At 47.3% G+C, this 17,475-nt stretch overlaps 1 long non-coding RNA gene and 2 pseudogenes across 1 annotated transcript; all 3 read right to left on the bottom strand.

Moving 5' to 3' along the window:
* Nucleotides 1-2,931: 2,931 nt before the first annotated feature.
* On the bottom strand, nucleotides 2,932-5,694 carry LOC136379760 (uncharacterized). The gene is made up of 3 exons (XR_010746794.1): nucleotides 5,556-5,694; nucleotides 5,343-5,439; nucleotides 2,932-3,059 (listed from the first exon to the last, which is right to left on the bottom strand). It is a non-coding gene; the product is annotated as an uncharacterized lncRNA (long non-coding RNA).
* Nucleotides 5,695-8,625: 2,931 nt separating this feature from the next.
* On the bottom strand, nucleotides 8,626-9,371 carry LOC136392381 (pseudouridine-5'-phosphatase pseudogene; annotated as a pseudogene).
* Nucleotides 9,372-12,467: 3,096 nt separating this feature from the next.
* On the bottom strand, nucleotides 12,468-14,159 carry LOC136391656 (keratin, type I cytoskeletal 18 pseudogene; annotated as a pseudogene).
* Nucleotides 14,160-17,475: the final 3,316 nt, after the last annotated feature.

Raw genomic sequence — 17,475 nt, 5'->3', positions numbered from 1 at the left:
AGCGACCTTGGTTGGGCTCAAGCTGGTGAGCTTTGCTCAAACCAGATGAGTCCGCGCTCAGTCTGGCGACCTTGCGGTCTCAAACCTGGGTCCTCCACATTCCAGTTTGACGCTCTATCCACTGCACCACCGCCTGGTTAGGCTAGAGCTGAGATTTAAAATAAATCTTGTTTAATACCTTTGTGAAAATAAAACAAGTTGCAATTCTAGTATTCCTTTTGTTGCCACTATAAAGAATTGGTATTATATTTCACACCTATTACATTAGGGCCTACATATGTGCAAATTTTAGAGTAGATTAATACTACCAAACACTTCTTGGCCTCCTTGTGCAAATGTAACAAATATGCTAATTGGTCACTCTCTCTGGAATCCTTCATTGCAACAGAAAGAGCCCATTCACTGGGGACTTGACAGTGTTGGGAAATGATACCTAGTTAGGCAAGAACAGAGTTCATTAGACAAGGTGTTGTGGGTTGCATTGTGTACCCTCACCCCAAGATATTCATTGAACTCCTAACCCCTGGAACCTGTGAACATGGCCTTATTTGAAAACAGTTTTAGGAGATGTAATTGAGTTAAGATGAAAGCATATTGGATTCAGATGGGCCCTAATCCAATGGCAGTTTCCAGACATGCGCTCGGGAAGAACACTGTGATGGAGGCAGAAACTGGAGTGACACTTCTCTAAGCCAGATGCAAGGATCCCAGTCAGGAAGGCTCTTTCTCCAGAGCCTTCAGAGCAAGGATGGTCCTGCTCACATTTTATTTTGCACTTCTGGCCCCCAGAACTGTCAGACTAAATTTTTGCTGTTTTAAGCCACCTAGTTTGTGGGACTTGTTTTGGCAGCCTGTAATGCCAGTGGCTGAAGCCAGGCAGGATCATATTGGATTCAGGCAGATGGTAGAGGAATCGCAGAGCCAGAAAGCGTTGGGCCATTCCTGTTTATTACAGTCTTGCAATAGGGGGCAAGTAAATAGGTGGGGGGAAACCTCTTCTCACAATGATGGGCAAGAGATCCACCAAATGGTCCCTCGCAGTGGCAGGCAAGCAATCCATACCTCATGGTGGCAGGTTAGCGGTCTGCAAAAACTGCCCTGAGGGCAAGTACCCACAGCCTAATGTAGGCTACAAACACGTGGCTCTGCCACGTGCTCACACACCAACCATGCAAAATTCAAGGAAACAAGCCTAACAGAGCTATTTTCCCTACACAGCCCTGAGAAACTAATACACGTGATAATTTGCCTTTTCTCCTACCTAAGCTTGTCTGGCACTCAAGTCTTCCTCATATCCCAAAGCAGCATCTGTTTCCATCATTGGCACAACCAGATCACAGAAGTCAGACACACTAGGCTCCACTAGGGCATCGGCCAGAGAGGTTGGGAAGAACTCTCCTGGGGCCTGAATGGAATTAATACCAAGAGTGACATTGCGATGTTTAGAGTTATGGTTGTTCTATGCCAGCCAGCTCTATCTCCCATGACAGTGGTGTCCTGGGTTCTTCAATACATTTGTTTTGTGTTTGTAATGGTGAGGTCCTCTAAAGCAAGCAGAATCCTTCTACTTGGGCCAGGTGGGGATTCTTGCCATTTGAGAGAACAGATGTCCTGGATTAGAATCCTAAGTGTGGCCTGGGCAAGGGCCTTGAGCTCTGTGTAGAATGGAAATATTGATTTTAATGTTGTAAGGATTAAGTGTGTTAATTATGTAAAGTACTTATAGAAGTGCTTGACATGTGGCATTAGATAAGTGTTACTTATTATCATTACTACTACATACTTCTTTAGTGAATGGCTGTTTCAGAACTTGAGGACATAAAAGTAAACAAGAAGATAAGAGGTGGTAGAGGGCATCCCTCTCCACTCACAGTCCCATATGGGGCTTTAAACACAACCTGGGCCCTGGCTGGTTGGCTCAGTGGTAGAGTATTGGCCTAGTGTATGGATGTTCCAGGTTCAATTCCTGGTCAGACCAAACAGGAGAAGTGAAGATCTGCTTCTCCACTCCTCCCCCTCCTCTTCTATCACTCTGTCTCTCTTCTCCTCCCATAGCCATGGCTTGATTGATTCAATTAACTCAGCCCCAGGCACTGAGGAGTCTCTGCCTCAGGTGCTAAAAATAGCTTGGTTGTGAGCATGGCCCCAGAGGGGCAGAGCATTGGCCCCAGATGGAGGTTGCTGGGTGGATACCAGTTGAGGCACATGAGGGAGTCTGTCTCTCTATATCTTCCCTCCTCTCACTTAGAAAAGAAAAAAAAAATACAACCTCTATGCGGTTGAATTGTGCCTACCCCCAAAGTATATATAAGTTGTGAATGTGACTCTATTTGAAAAAAGTGCCTTTGCAAATATAATTAAGAGTCTTGAGATGAGATCATCTTGGATTAACCAGGTGGACTGCCAATCCAATGACAATTGTCCTTGTAAGAGAAAGACAGAAGGCGATTTGGCACCAATAGTAATGGAAACAGAGAAAGAGGAGAAGGCCCTTTGGAGATGGATGCAGAGGTTGGAGTGATGCAGCCAAAAGCCAACAAACATCTGGAACCATCAGAGGTCAGAGGAGGCAGGTACAGAATCTCTCTTAGAGCTTTTGGAGGGAGCATGGTGTCTGTTGACACCTTGCTTTTGGACTTCTGGCCTCCAGAACTGAGAGAATAAATTCTTGTGTTAAGCCACTCAGTTTGTGGTCATTTGTTTTGGCAGCCCTAGGAAACAAATACGCCCCATTTAGGTGGATAACTCCCAAATTTGTCTTCAGATGTGTCCTGTCCCCTGTATGGCAAGTGTATCCGATCATTGACTGGGCACCTCCAGGTGGCCATTTCACACTTGACACTCTGTCTCAGTCTATTTGAGCTGCAATAACAAAGTACCATAGATGGGTGATTTATAAATAATAGAAATTTATTTCTCATAGCTCCGAGGGCTGGAAGTCCAAGATCAGGGTCCTGGCATGGTCCAGTTCTGGTGAGATCCTGCTTCCAGCTTGCAGACAGCCAACTTCTTGCTGTGTCCTCACAATGGTAAAAGGGTGAGTGAGCTCTCTGGGGTCCCTGTTATAAGGACATTAATCCCATTCATGAGGGCTCCACCCTCATGACTCAGTCACCTCCCAGAGGCTTCACTTTTTTTAAATTAAGTGAGAGCAGAAGAGGCAGAGAGACAGATTCCCACATGCACCCCAACTGGGAATCACTCGGCAAACCCCCTGTGGGGCAATGTTTGCCCATCTGGGGTATTGCTTCATTGCTCTGGCAACTGAGCTATTTTTTTTTTCTTCTGTATTTTTCTGAAGCCGGAAATGGGGAGAGACAGTCAGACAGACTCCCGCATGTGCCCAACTGGGATCCACCCAGCACGCCCAACAGGGGGTGACGCTCTGCCCACCAGGGGGCGATGCTCTGCCCCTCCGGGGCGTTGCTCTGTCGTGACCAGAGCCACTCTAGCGCCTGGGGCAGAGGCCGAGGAGCCATCCCCAGCGACGGGGACATCTTTGCTCCAGTAGAGCATCGGCTGCGGGAGGGGAAGAGAGAGACAGAGAGGAAGGAGAGGGGGAGGGGTGGAGAAGCAGATAGAGGCGCTTCTCCTGTGTGCCCTGGCCGGGAATCGAACCTGGGACTTCTGCACGCCAGGCCGACACTCTACCACTGAGCCAACCGGCCAGGGCCTAACTGAGCTATTTTTAGGGCCTGAGATGGAGGCCATGGAGCCATCCTCAGTGCCCAGGGCCAACTCACTTGAATCAATCGAGCCATGGCTGCAGGAGATGGGGAGCAAAGAGAGAGAGAGAGAGAGAGAGAGAGAGAGAGAGAGAGAGAAGGCAGAGGGAGAGGGATGGAGAAGCAGAGGTTACTTGTGTGCTCGGAATCAAACTTGGGACTTTCACATGCTGGGCTGATGCTCTAGCACTGAACCAATTGGCCAGAGCCAGGCCTCACATCTTAATACTATGACATTGGGAGTTAGGATTTTAACATATGATTTTTTTTTTTGGGGGGGGGAGGGACACATACATTCAGTCTATAACATACACTTAAATGACACTCCTGATTTCCTGACACTCTCTCTCCTGAACCTGCTCCTCTCTCTGTTTTCCAGTCTTGGGCAATGGTTGCTCCATTTCTCAGGGGCTTAGGCCCCAAACCTTGGGCTCATACTCAATTCTTGTTCATCTCTCACTTTAGGCAGCCAAACCACTTGCACATTTCTCTGGCTTTACCACTGGAAGATATCAAGAAGACAACCCCTTCTTATCACCTCCATGATCACCGGCCCCATCTGTGTCACCATCACCTGTGCCCAGTATGACTGCTATCTCCTTGTCCTCATCTTCTTTAATCTCTCACCCTCAGGGTACACCTGTCAAAAGGGAAGTCAGATCATGCCACTCTTCTGCTGAAACCCTCTGTGGCTCTCCATTTCATGTGGATTAAAAGCTGGATGCAGCCTGGAACTGTCTGACTCAGGCAGTCTGGAGTGTGGAGACCGAAACTCTGTATTTATAACAAGTTCCCAGGTGATGGTGATGTTGCTGGTCTGGGGAGTAGCTGTGGGAGAATTGTTGAACTAGATTTTCATGTGCTGAAATGGGGAAGTGGCCACTTTATACTAAGTGGAAAAAGCAAGCTACCAAGAATAGACCAATAACGGCCCTGGCTGGTGGCTCAGTAGATAAAGCAGCAGCCCAGTGTATGGATGTCCTAGGTTGATTTCCAGTCAAGGCACACAAGAGAAGTGACCATTTGTTTCTCTCCCCCTCCCTTTTCCCCTTCTCTCTCTCTTCCTCTCTTGCAGCCAGTGGCTCGATTAGTTCAAGCATTGCCCCAGGTGCTGAGGATAGCTCGGTACTCAAACACTGGCCCCAGATGGGGGTTGCTGGGTGAATCCTGGTCGGGGCACATGCAGGACTCTGTCTCACTATCTCCTCTCCTCTCACTTAAAAAGGGGAGAAAAAAAGAATAGACCAATGGTGATCGAGACTTCCTTTTCCCAGGCTGTGGCATACATTTGTGATTCTTGTGCCCTTCCTGACTGCAGGTAGTGGCACTCACATTGTGGCCTTTGTGAATGCACTCCTGGAGTCGTGCAGTGTACAGCCTGCACAGCTGCATTAGGCCCTGCCCCATCCCGGGTGTCTGTCCTCCCCCTTCCTTTTTCTGTGCTTCAGCTGCTCACCCAGAGGTCAGAGCTGGGAGGAGACTCAGGGAGACAAATTAAGGTCCCAGATCACTCCCCTTGTGTGACCATGGGAAGTGATATCCTCCTTCAGGGAGACTCAGTTTACTTACTCATCAATAGTACCTTATGCCGTTGAGCCTGAGATCCATTTGACTTACCTTGTTTGCTGTCTTCTCTCCTCTCAAATGTCAGCTTGGGGGAGCAAGGCAGAATGACTGTCTTGCTTGCTGCTGTGCTCCTGCACCTAGAATGGAGCTGGCACACAATAGGTGCTTAGGAAATATTTGTCAAAAAACAAATAAACAAACAAATGGATAAATGAAAAAAGTGGTTTGGAGGAGTCAGATGGTTGGTAGCACTAAAGCACTCACAGTTGAAAGGGTCCAAGCCAGGGATGACTCTGGGTTGGGGTTGGATGTGGCCCATTCCATCTTGAGGCCCTTGGACTTAGATGCTCTAGTCTATTCTGTCCATACTAATAGTTGGGGACTTGGGGAGACGATGTTAGAGTGGGGGGGTGCTATTGTGGTTTTAGGCAGCCTGTGTGAGGGTGCAGTGAGAGAAGCTAGGTCTCAGTTACCCATGCCCACAGCCTTCCTGTTTTTTCTCTACGAATCAGCTGACAAGGTGACTTTCCTGTGTCCTCTGCCCACCTCCCCCAGATGCCCTGGTTCACTGACCACAGCTTCTCAGCCCCTCTTTCCTCCTTCCCTCGCCATCCTGGCCTGCTCCAGGGAGGGGCTGCTTTGTATTCTGTGAGTGGGACAGTTTCTGAGGCCAGTGGGGTGGGGGGTAGAGAAGGAAATTCTGGGCAGTGTCTGTGCTTCATCATGGTCTGCTGCATGGGAGACCAGGAGCTCTGGTTAATTTACTTCCGGGAAAGGAAGAAAAACAAAGCTAGTGAAACCTGGCCAGAAAACCCAGGGGGGAAGGCTTCCTCCCTGCCTGTGGTCAGACAAGACGCTTGCCTCTAAGCTAGTCCAGGAACTTCTGCCCACATGGAGGGTACTCACTTGCTGGTGCTGCAGGGATGAGTGAGCCTAGAGAGGCCTGGCCTTAATCAGTGCTTGGTGGGTAGGATGGTCACTCATTCATTCAACAAACATTCATTGCACACCTGTGTGCCAGGCAGTGGAGTTGAGCTTCTAATGATGGGGAAAACAGTCAGTGGGCAAGATAAAGAAGTGAGATGTATGGAATGTCAGATGGTGATAAGGTGGTGATAACTTTTAAGGAGAAACATAATGGGTGGAGTGTATAAGAGCTGGCTTGGGACTTTAAATAGGGTCATTTTAGAAAGCCTCACAGAGAAGGGAACATTGGATCCAGACTTTCTGTTTCTCGAACATACCAGGAGCTTGTCCTCAGGGCCTTTGCACAGCCTAGAATGCTCTTCCTCCTGATATCTAAGACCTTTCCCCAACCTCCTTCAATCTTTTTCAATTGTTAGGACTTTCCTGATCACCTTCTTCTTCTTTTAAAATGGAGATATAATAGACATAAAACATTATATGAATTTTAGGTATACAATATAATGTTTCAATATTTGTATATCTTGTGAAATGATCACAAGTCTAGGTCATATGTCACCACACATAGTTACAAATTTATTATCTTTAAAAAAAATTTTATTTCACCTTGGGAATGTATTTTACACATATAAAAATGTATATATTTTACTGGTACAGTTAGGGTTTGAGTTACCCATTGCTGCAAAGCCAATCACAGAGATGAGTATTGAGTGGAATAAGAGTGTCTTTAATTAAATTGCCAGCAACCTGAGAAGGCAAGGGGCTTCACTGCATTCAAAGCCCCCCTTAACAACCTCAGCTGACTGGTCTATGTATATATATATTTTGGGGAGGTTAATGATTTTTTTTTTGTATTTTTCTGAAGTTGGAAACAGGGAGGCAGTCAGACAGACTCCTGCATGCGCCCGACCGGGATCCACCCGGCATGCCCACCAGGGGGCGATGCTCTGTCCATCTGGGGCGTCGCTCTGCTGCATCCAGAGCCACTCCAGCGCCTGAGGCAGAGGCCACAGAGCCATCCCCAGCGCCCGGGCCATCTTTGCTCCAATGGAGCCTCGGCTGCGGGAGGGGAAGAGAGAGACAGAGAAGAAGGAGAGGGGGAGGGGTGGAGAAGCAGATGGGCGCTTCTCCTGTGTGCCCTGGCTGGGAATCAAACCCAGGACTCCTGCACACCAGGCCAACGCTCTACCACTGAGCCAACCAGCCAGGGCCTTAATGATTTATTATAGAGCATACAGTTAGTCATGCAGCAGATCATGGGAGGTGTGAGATGGGTTGCTGGAGTTCCTTCCTGGAATGTCCTTCTGATGCCAGCTCAGGTCTATCTGGCGTCCTTGCTGTTATGTCTGGAACAGCACCATCTCTAGGCACCATCTGCCACATAACTCCCTGTATTCTTTAGGCAATACAGTAAAAGATTAAGTTTTGTGAACTAACCTTCTAGCTATCCCCACTGATTTAACCTCTTACAAGAATTACTGTGACTTAGCCCGGGCTGGTTGGCTCAGTGGTAGAGCATTGGTCCATCATGTGGAAGTCCCAGGTTCGATTCCTGGTCAGGGCACACAGGAGAAGTGATCATCTGATTCTCCACCCCTCTATGTCTCCCTTCTCTCTCACTCTCTCCCTTCTCCCACAGCCATGGCTTGATTAGTTTGAGCAAGTTGGCCCCAGGTGCTGAGGATGGTTCCATGGGGCCTCTGCCTCAGGCTCTAAAAATAGCTTGGTTGTAAGCTTGGCTCCAGGTGGGCAGAGCGTTGGCCCAGACAGGTATTGTCAGGTGGATCCTGGTCGGGGTGCATGCGGGAATCGGTCTTTCTATCTCCCCTCCTCTCACTTAGAAAAGAAGAATAAAAGAACTACTGTAACTTAACCCCTTACTTATATACATGCACATACATATACACATGCATGCATTATATGATTATTCAAGTGACAACGTTGATCTCTGTTCTGTTTCTATTTTGTTTTCTCTCCACTGTCAAGTGGAGATTATGATAATATTTTATTTTATTTTTTTCTTAAGTGAGAAGTGGGGAGGCAGAGAGACAGACTCCTGCATGTGCTCTGATCTGGATCCACCTGGCAAGCCCCCTAGGGGGTGATGCTCTGCCCATCTAGGGCCTTTGCTCTGCTGCTCAGCAACTGAGCTACTTTAGCACTTGGGGCGAGGCCATGGAGCCATCCTCAGCATCCAGGGCCAAGTTATTTCAGTTGAGTCATGGCTGCAGGAGAGAAGAGAAAGATAGAGACAGAGAAGAGAGAGGGGGCAGGATGGAGAAGGAGATGTTTGCTTTTCCTGTGTGCCCTGACTAGGAATTGAACCTGGGACATCCTCAGGCTGGGCTGACACTCTACTGCTTTATTAATATTTTAGAGAAAGTGCACAAGACAGGAGGCTGGGATGACTTCATGTGGTGATTTGAGGGTGTGGCTCACACAGTGGTGGGGGGCATGCCTGGAGAAGCATGGCGGACTTCTCACAGGGCGGCAATCCGAACAGCTCAGGTCGGAAGTCCTGCAGGGAAGCCAGCACCAGGGTAGCCTTTGTAACCAAGTCTCAATGTAAGTTTCTATCTGGAACCATTATGCCCTGCATCCAGCAGCAAGGGCTGCCTCTACCCCCTCAGGAGCACCTTCAAAGATGAAGCACCTCTCCATAGGAGCAGAAGGGGAAAACCTTTTCCAACAGGCAAGAACTATGTCGGGTCCAGCTTGCCCGTCTTCACTTTAGGGTCATCCTCAAAACAATGTGATCAAACAAGTCAAAGAATTCCTTGTGTCTGATGATCTTTATTTGGAAGAATGCAGACCTGGAGCTGGTGGCCACGGTCACGAGCACGTGGTGCTTTCGCTGATGATGGGTCAGTTTTTCCACCCCTGGCATCAGAGCAGCCATGAGGAACACTTCCTTCAGCTCTGTCTGGCTTTTTTTCTGCCAGCTCCTCTGTGACACATGAGCTGTAGGACGTCTATTATCATCTGGGCCACTTCTGATGCCCGTTTGCCTATAATGAGGGGCTTTTCATCCCAGGTGTATTTCTTCCCATAGTGATCACATATTTCTCAAAGCACCACTGAATAGAGATGCTCAAATGTCCAGAAGGAGGCTTTTGTGTCAAAGAGTGGGTGGGTGACAGGCTGTGGTAAGGGCATGGATGCTGTCACTGTGCCACCATCTCTGTGAGTGTGGTTACAATTATTTTTTCTTGTGATGCTGAATTCTCTGAAAGCAGTATTTATTATTTCCATGTAAGGGTTGGATATCCATGCTGAAATGCACAGTAGGAGAGGTGTGTTTAAAGGTGAGCCCTGGCCAGTTGGCTCAGCGGTAGAGTGTCGGCCTGGCGTGCAGGGGACTCAGGTTCGATTCCCGGCCAGGGCACATAGGAGAAGTGCCTATTTGCTTCTCCACCTCCCCCCTCCTTCCTCTCTGTCTCTCTCTTCCCCTCCCGCAGCCAAGGCTCCATTGGAGCAAAGATGGCCCGGGCGCTGGGGATGGCTCCTTGGCCTCTGCCCCAGGTGCTAGAGTGGCTCTGGTCGTGGCAGAGCGACGCCCCGGAGGGGCAGAGCATCGCCCCTGGTGGGCGTGTCGGGTGGATCCCGGTCAGGCGCATGCGGGAGTCTGTCTGTCTCTCCCCGTTTCCAGCTTCAGGAAAAAACAAAACAAAACAATAAATAAATAAATAAATAAATAAATAAATAAAGACATGTGAAAATTCATGTTTTTGTGAGTGTTCTTTGTGCAGTTCTGAACAGTTTTAGTGAATGGGTGCATAGACAATTCTGTGATGTATGTACAGAAGTGTCTAGCAGCACGTGTAAAAAAGATAGTGTTACCTGAAAAAATAACAAAATATTTTACTCTCCTAGCAACTTTCAAATATACCTGATCACCTTCTTAGACACAAGTACTTACTATCCTCACTTTCCCTCTTAGCCCAGGCTCCCCTGCACCCCACACAGTTTGATATTGTCTGCTTTCGCTTTCGTTCAATTAAAAGTATTTTTAATTTTTTACTTCCTCTTTGACGCACAGATGTGACTTGATTTCTGAATATTTGCAGATTTTCCAGATATCATTCTGTGATTTCTAGTTTAAATCAGTTCTGGTCCAAGAACATACTTTGTATGATTTCCGCTCTGTGATCTTCCCTTTTATTGCAAGGAGTCTTTTTTTTTTTTTGGTTTACCAATGGATCCCTAGTACCTAGCTCGGGGCCTAACACATAGTAGGTGGTCAATACATAACTGTTGAATGGAGGAATGAATGAACCACTGAAACCCCCATCCCTTTTGGACGCATTAGAAGATTGTTGCTCAGAGACGTTGTTATTCTCACCTGAGGTCACACGGCAAGAATAAGGCAGAGTCGGGGTCAATCTGGGCTCATGGTCTTATGTTATATGCAGTGGATGGGGCTGGATTTCACTACCAGTTCCTCAGTGCCTGCTGTGAGGCAGGCCTTGAGGAATGGCCTTAGCCATGTGGCCATCGCTCCCACTCAGTGAGACCATCCAATCTTCACTGCACTTACCTTGCTCCAGGCCCACCTACCTGAAAAGGCACCCTTGACAGGTAGAGATGCTATTGGTCCTCTTGGCTGGTGTACCCCTCTGTCCCCTCCCTCCTCCGTGACCCTCTATGTCCACACATATGCTCCCCATGTATAATCCTTGGGTGTTTGCTGGACAGACAGCTTTCTTCCTTCCTTCTCAGACTTCCCCATCAGTAGAATGGGGGCATCCCCATCATTCGGTGTAACAGGAGACAGCCTGGCCCCCAGGTTAGGTTTCTCTGGGAAGGCAGGCTGGTCTGCTGCCCCCTTCACCCATCAGCTAAGGCTGGGGACACCCATCTCCCTCTGTGCTGGGGACAGTTTTCCACTTGTGGAGACTGGTGAATGCCAATATTGAGACTGTGAGGAGGGATATAAATTCTGTTTTATGGAAGCCATTCTTGTTTTGATTCTCTGTGACAGCAGCCCAACCTGATGACACTAATTCGTACGTGGGCTGGACAGGATTTCCTTGTTGTTTAAGCCAACTTGAGTTGTATTTCCTTTTACTGGTAGTGGAAAGCCCCTGAAAGGGGAATTGGGGTCTTGTCCTTTGGGGTATGTAAAAGTTTTCTATGATTACTATACTAAATTATCACAAATTTAGTGGCTTAAAATAACAAAAATTAATTCTTTTATAGTTTTGGAGGTCAGAAGTTCAAATTGTTTCATGTGGTTAAAACCAAGGTATCAGCAGGGCCACCTACCCACAGAGGATCTAGTGGAGAGTCTGTTTCTTGCCTTTTCCACGGCTTCCTGGCTCTTCAAGGTCACCAGTATCGCATGTAGCCTCAGAGGAAGAAGAAGGAGATGTGAGACAGAGACACACAGAGAAAAACCATGTGAAGAACGAAGGCATAGACTCGAGTGACACAGTCACAAGCCAAAGTATGTCAGGAGCCCCCAGGAAACAGAAGAGGCAGGAAGATTTCTCTCGTAGAGGCTTCAGAAGGAGCATGACCCTGCTGATACCTTAATTTCAGAATTCTTCTTTCCCAAGATAAAGGATATATTAATGAAATATATATATTTTTAACCTTTTGAGTAGTGAGGTTTTTTTTCATGCTCACTGACCCCTGGGAGTAAGTTTTATTTTCAAAAAATGAAATTAGTTCCAGTTCCAGTTTTATTAACTTAAAATCATGTTTGTTTGATAACCAATTTATGGAAACAAGAACACACATTTGCCTTTTTTTAAATGTTGCCTTACACATTTTTAAAATAAATTGATTGTACTCTGGATGGTCAGGAGGCATGAGGACATACATGAACGTTCATACTAATCAAAGGGTTAATGATCTCTGAACTTTTTTTTTTTTACAGGGACAGAGAGAGGGATAGATAGGGACAGACAGACAGGAACAGAGAGTTTTTTATTAGTCAATTATTAGTTTTTCGTTGGGACACTTTAGTTGTTCATTGATTGCTTTCTCATATGTGCCTTGACCCGGGGGCTTCAGCAGACCGAGTAACCCCTTGCTCGAGCCAGCGACCTTGGGTCCAAGCTGGTGAGCTTTTTTTTTTTTTTGCTCAAGCCAGATGAGCCCGAGCTCAAGCTGGCCTCGGGGTCTTGAACCTGGGTCCTCTGCATCCCAGTCCGACGCTCTATCCACTGCGCCACCACCTGGTCAGGCGATCTCTGAACTTTTGATTAGCCTCCTGCCTCCCAAGGGGGTGCCCCACTTCGGCTGCCTTTAAAACCTTTGAACTTTGGTGTTGTTGGCCCCAGACATCACTTTGCCATCCACAATCCTGAGGGTGGTGGTCTTTTGGGTGGATTGTGGCACTGGCCTGTTGGCTCAATGGTAGAGTGTTGGTCTGGTGTGTGGAAGTCCTGAGTTTGATTCCCAGTCAAGCTACACAGGAGAAGTGACCATTTGTTTCTCCACCCCTCCCCCTCCTCTCTCTCTTTCTCTCTTTTTCTCCTCTTGCAGCCATGGCTCCAATGGTTTGAGCAAGTTGGCCCCTGGTGCTAAAGATGGCTCCATGGCCTCTGCTTCAGGTGCTGAAATAGCTTGGTTGCTGAGTAATATGGCAGTGGTCCCAGATGGGCAGAGCATCACTTTATAGGGGGCCTGCTGGGTGAATCCCAGTCAGGGCACATGTGGGAGTCTGTCTCTCTGCTTCTCTGCCTCCCTGCCTCTCATTTATTTAAAAGCAGGATGGGTTTTAAAATAAGGATGGGTTGCATGGAGATGCTGTTGTCCAGGGCATCACAAAGATTGAAGTCCTCTCATTCTTCCAGCAGGTAGTGGTAGGTGGAGATCTGAACCTCCAGCTTGACCTTGATGCTCACTCAGCAGGCCTCCTACTTTTGGGCCTTGTGCTGCCCCTCTGCCCAGGTCTGGGCCAGCTCTGACTCCAGGTGCAGCAGGATCCTCTTAAGCTGTTCCATCTGCTTGGCATAGTGTGTCCCCACCTCCCTCAGGCTGTTCTCCAAGCTGGCCTTCATATTTCTCATGGAGTTCAGGTTGATTTCCAAGGACTGGACCATATGTCTCAGCTCTGTGTCATCTCAGCAACTCCTATCTCTGGTCTGCAAGGTAGTGACTGTGGTGTTCTTCTCAATCTGATGGGACCAGTACTTGTCTAGCTTCTTTTGGTTCTTCCAAGCCAACTCATCATACTATGCCTGGATATCCACCATGATCTTCCCGAGGTCCTGAGGTTTGGGGGCATCCTGCTTCACGGTCAACCGAGTTGGCAATCTGGTTTTGTAGACAATTTACTTCCTCCTCGTGGTTTTTCTTCATGAAGAGCAGCTCCTCCTTGAGAGCTTTGGTTTCTGTCTCCAGTGGCAGCCAAGTGATAACTGGTGTCATCAATGACCTTTTGGAGCCCACTGATGCCACTCTTCACAGACTAGAACATGGTAAACATTGTCTCATACTTGACTCTGAAGTTATCAGCAGCAAGACGGGCACTGTCAATCTGCAGAATGATGCGGGCATTGTCCACAGAACTTGTAAAGATCTGACCCCACAGGTCCTTGATGGTTTTTAAATAATGCCCCCAGCCTCTGACCTGGGGTCCCTTCTCCAGGTGTTCCTGGATTTTGCTCTCCAGTCTTCTATTATCAGCCTCCAGGCTTCTCACTCTCTCCAGGTAGGAGGCCAGGTGGTCATTCAGGCATTTCGTAGTCTCCTTCTTGGTCTGGATGCCCCCTATGCCCACCAGAGCCCAGCCATCCCTGCAGCCAGGTCCCAGGACCCCCAGCCGCCCTCCATGCTGGTGGGTTGGGACCCGGAGATCCGGGAGCCGGGGCTCCCCAGTGCCCGCGTAGACACTGGTGTTGCTGCTGTCTGGCTGGACTGGTGGCTGGGTGACGGCACAGAGCCTGGAGTCCAGTAGTTTTTGCAGAAGCTGGAGCAGGTGCTGCAGCTCATGTTCAGGTAGGAAGACGAGAAGCCCAGAGTCAGGGTCAAGCAACCATTAATGAAATACTAAAAAAAAAAAAAAATCCATAATGAAAAACAAATCAAAAGTTTAAATCAAGAAAAGCTGTTATTTGCTTTTCTTCCAGCTTTATTGAGGTTAAACTGGCAATAAAACATTGTATCTATTTAAGGTGTCCAACCTGATGACCGGAAATATCTGTACATTGTGAAATATTCACCACAACCAAGCCAACCAGCTATTCATCACCTCCCACAATGACCATATTCCTGGTTTTCTAGTGAGAACACCCAAGATCTACTTGCTTAGTCAATTTCAAGTACACAGCAAGATACTGTCAACTCATGACATTGTTTACACCAGTTCTCTTAGCACTTATTCATCTTGCATAATTGATGCTTTGTAACCCTTGATCAACATCTGCCTATTTCCTCTCCCTCCCACCCCCAGCAAGTACCTCTCTGCTTCTACTTTCTGCCTTTGGGAGTTTGACTAAATGGAGGGGAAAGGGCGGAAGCAGGTCGACCAAGGTGGAGGTTATGGCAGTAATTCAGGTGAAAGATGATGATGGCCCAGACCCGGAGATGAGAAGGGCTCAGATGCTGGACATATTGTGAAGGTAGAGCCAACCAGACTTGCTAACATTTAACCAGAAGACAGGAAGGCTCAAAGGGTTGGAGGTGACTAATGTCCTGGGGCTGGAATCTTTGGCACCTGGGCTGAGCTGAGACTGTGGAGTGGAGCGCCTTCCTGTGACCTCCAAGTGGCTAGGGCTTTCTCACATCATGGTGCTGGGAACATGTGATCTGACAGATCCAGGTGGAAGCTGCATGGCAGATGTCACTTCCACCACATTCTGTTGGTTATAAGAGTGCTACTAAGGCAGGCTCAGATTCAGTGGGAGGAGAATTAGACTCTACTCCTTAATAGAGTAGCAAGGTCACATTGCATAAGTGTTGTGGACCGTAAATGGCAAAAAGCCTTTGTAGATTCAAGGCTTAGCAAAAGGCTAAGTTCTCCCCCCTTTACCTCCATATTGGCTATGATGCTGAGTATCTGCACCCACTTCACTTGCTACCCTTAAGTTGCTGGAAGCAATTTACATGCCCTTCCTCTTACTCTTTGTTCAGATGTTGGTTGATTTCACTTATGCATGGTAGGGGGATTCCTGTTTATGCCTTGGGAGAGTTCCTGTTTTAGCCTTGGATGTGTAACTTTGTATCAAGGACTTTCTTGATTTGCATATGGCAAATAATAAGGCAAACTGGGGCTATGGGGCACTCAGATATTGCCATCAGCATTTGAAGAGTCCTCCCGGTCCCATTTTTTCTTGATGAGTATGTTTCCTTAATTCCACACTGTTATTAGGAGCTGTGCTGGTCCGCGGCACATAAGACCGTGTAGGACAGGGGTAGTCAACCTTTTTATACCTACCACCCACTTTGTATCTCTGTTAGTAGTAAAATTTTCTAACCGCCCACTGGTTCCACAGTAATGGTGATTTATAAAGCAGGGAAATAACTTTATAAAATTTATAAAGCAGAGTTACAACAAGTTAAAGCATAGAATAATAATTACTTACCAAGTATTTTATGTCGGATTTTCGCTAAGTTTGGCAGAATAAATCTTTATAAAACAACTTAGTATAGTTAAATCTATCTTTTTTTTTTTTTTTTTTTTTTTTTTTTTTTTTTACAGGGACAGAGAGAGAGTCAGAGAGAGGGATAGATAGGGACAGACAGAAACAGAGAGAGATGAGAAGCATCAATCATCAGTTTTTCATTGCAACACCTTAGTTGTTCATTGACTGCTTTCTCACATGTGCCTTGACCGCGGGCCTTCAGCAGACCGAGTAACCCCTTGCTTGAGCCAGTGACCTTGGGTCCTAGCTGGTGAGCTTTGCTCAAACCAGATGGGCCTGCACTCAAGCTGGTGACTTTGTGGTCTTGAACTTGGTTCCTTCCTCATCCCAGTCTGACGCTCTATCCACTGCACCACTGCCTGGTCAGCTTAAATCTATCTTTTTATTTATACTTTGGTTGCTCCGCTACCGCCCACCATGAAAGCTGGAACACCCACTAGTGGGCAGTAGAGACCAGGTTGACTACCACTGATGTAAGACATGAGATGTGCCTGAAGACATCTTTTGAAAATTCCCTTTGCCATAGCCATAGAGTGAGAGAGAAAGAAAGAGCCATGGCTAATTCTAAGGCTGTTGGCCCCAAAGACTGATGGCAGTCCTTTTGAGAAATACAGGCAGGCTGCCCTCTTGGGCAGTGTTCCCCAAATGGCTTCAGGCTGGTTATTTCACTGCCTTCACTTGGCTCACAGGGAACCCCCACATTCTTGCTGTACAAAAGACACAACTGCTCAGACTGCAGCTCTTTTTTCTGTGTTCATCTTTTCACTTCATGCTGTTTAGATGTGAGTCAAAACCTCATCTTCTGGCTTTCCCATTGGGTAGACAGACCTTTCCTCTCTCTTTAACTTTCACTTTTTAAATAACCATCAGTCAATGTCAAGCTAAGTGTGGCAACACTTCCTTTGCAAGTTCTGTATATACAACTGCAGTAGCCAGCCTTCAAGATGGTTCAATGATCTGTACAACTTAGTATTCACACCCTGTGTAGTCTCCTTCCACAATGACTCACAGTTGGTCTATGTGACAAATAGAGTATAGTGGAGATCATAGTTTGGGATTCTAGGTTAGACTATAAGAGGCATTGTGGTTTCCACCCTGTCCTCCGCTATAAGGTGAGGACACACAATTAGCTCTTTGATGAGGACTGTGAGCTTCCACCAAGAGCCTTGTGAAGGCTCTATCTTGGAAGAGGCTCTTCAAGCCCTAGTCAGGCCTTCATCTGACTGCAGCCCTGTCTAACATATTAACTGGAAACATATGAGAGATCCCAAGTCAGAACCACCCAGCTGAGTGGCTCTTGCATTCCTGAACCACAGATACTATGAGATAAGTGCTGTTGTTGTTTTAAGTCACTAAGTTTTGGGGTAATTTTTTTTTCTTTTTCTAAGTGAGAGAAGGGGAGATAGAGAGACAAACTCCTGCATGAGCCCTGACTGGGATCCACACAGCAACCTCCATCTGGGGCCTATGCTTTGCCTAGCTGGGGCCATGCTCGCAACCGAGCTATTTTTAGCACGTGAGGTAGAGGGTCCATAGAGCCATACTCAGGCCCAGGGTTGATGTGTTCGAACCAATTGAGCCATTGCTGTGGGAGAAGAAGAGAGAAAGATAGAGAGAGAAGGGAAATGGGGAGGGGGTTGGGATGGAGAAGCAGATGGTCATCT

This window comes from Saccopteryx leptura, chromosome 1 (assembly GCF_036850995.1).
Source record: "Saccopteryx leptura isolate mSacLep1 chromosome 1, mSacLep1_pri_phased_curated, whole genome shotgun sequence".
Taxonomy (NCBI): Eukaryota; Metazoa; Chordata; class Mammalia; order Chiroptera; family Emballonuridae; genus Saccopteryx; species Saccopteryx leptura.
This window is presented reverse-complemented; position numbering and strand designations above follow the sequence as displayed.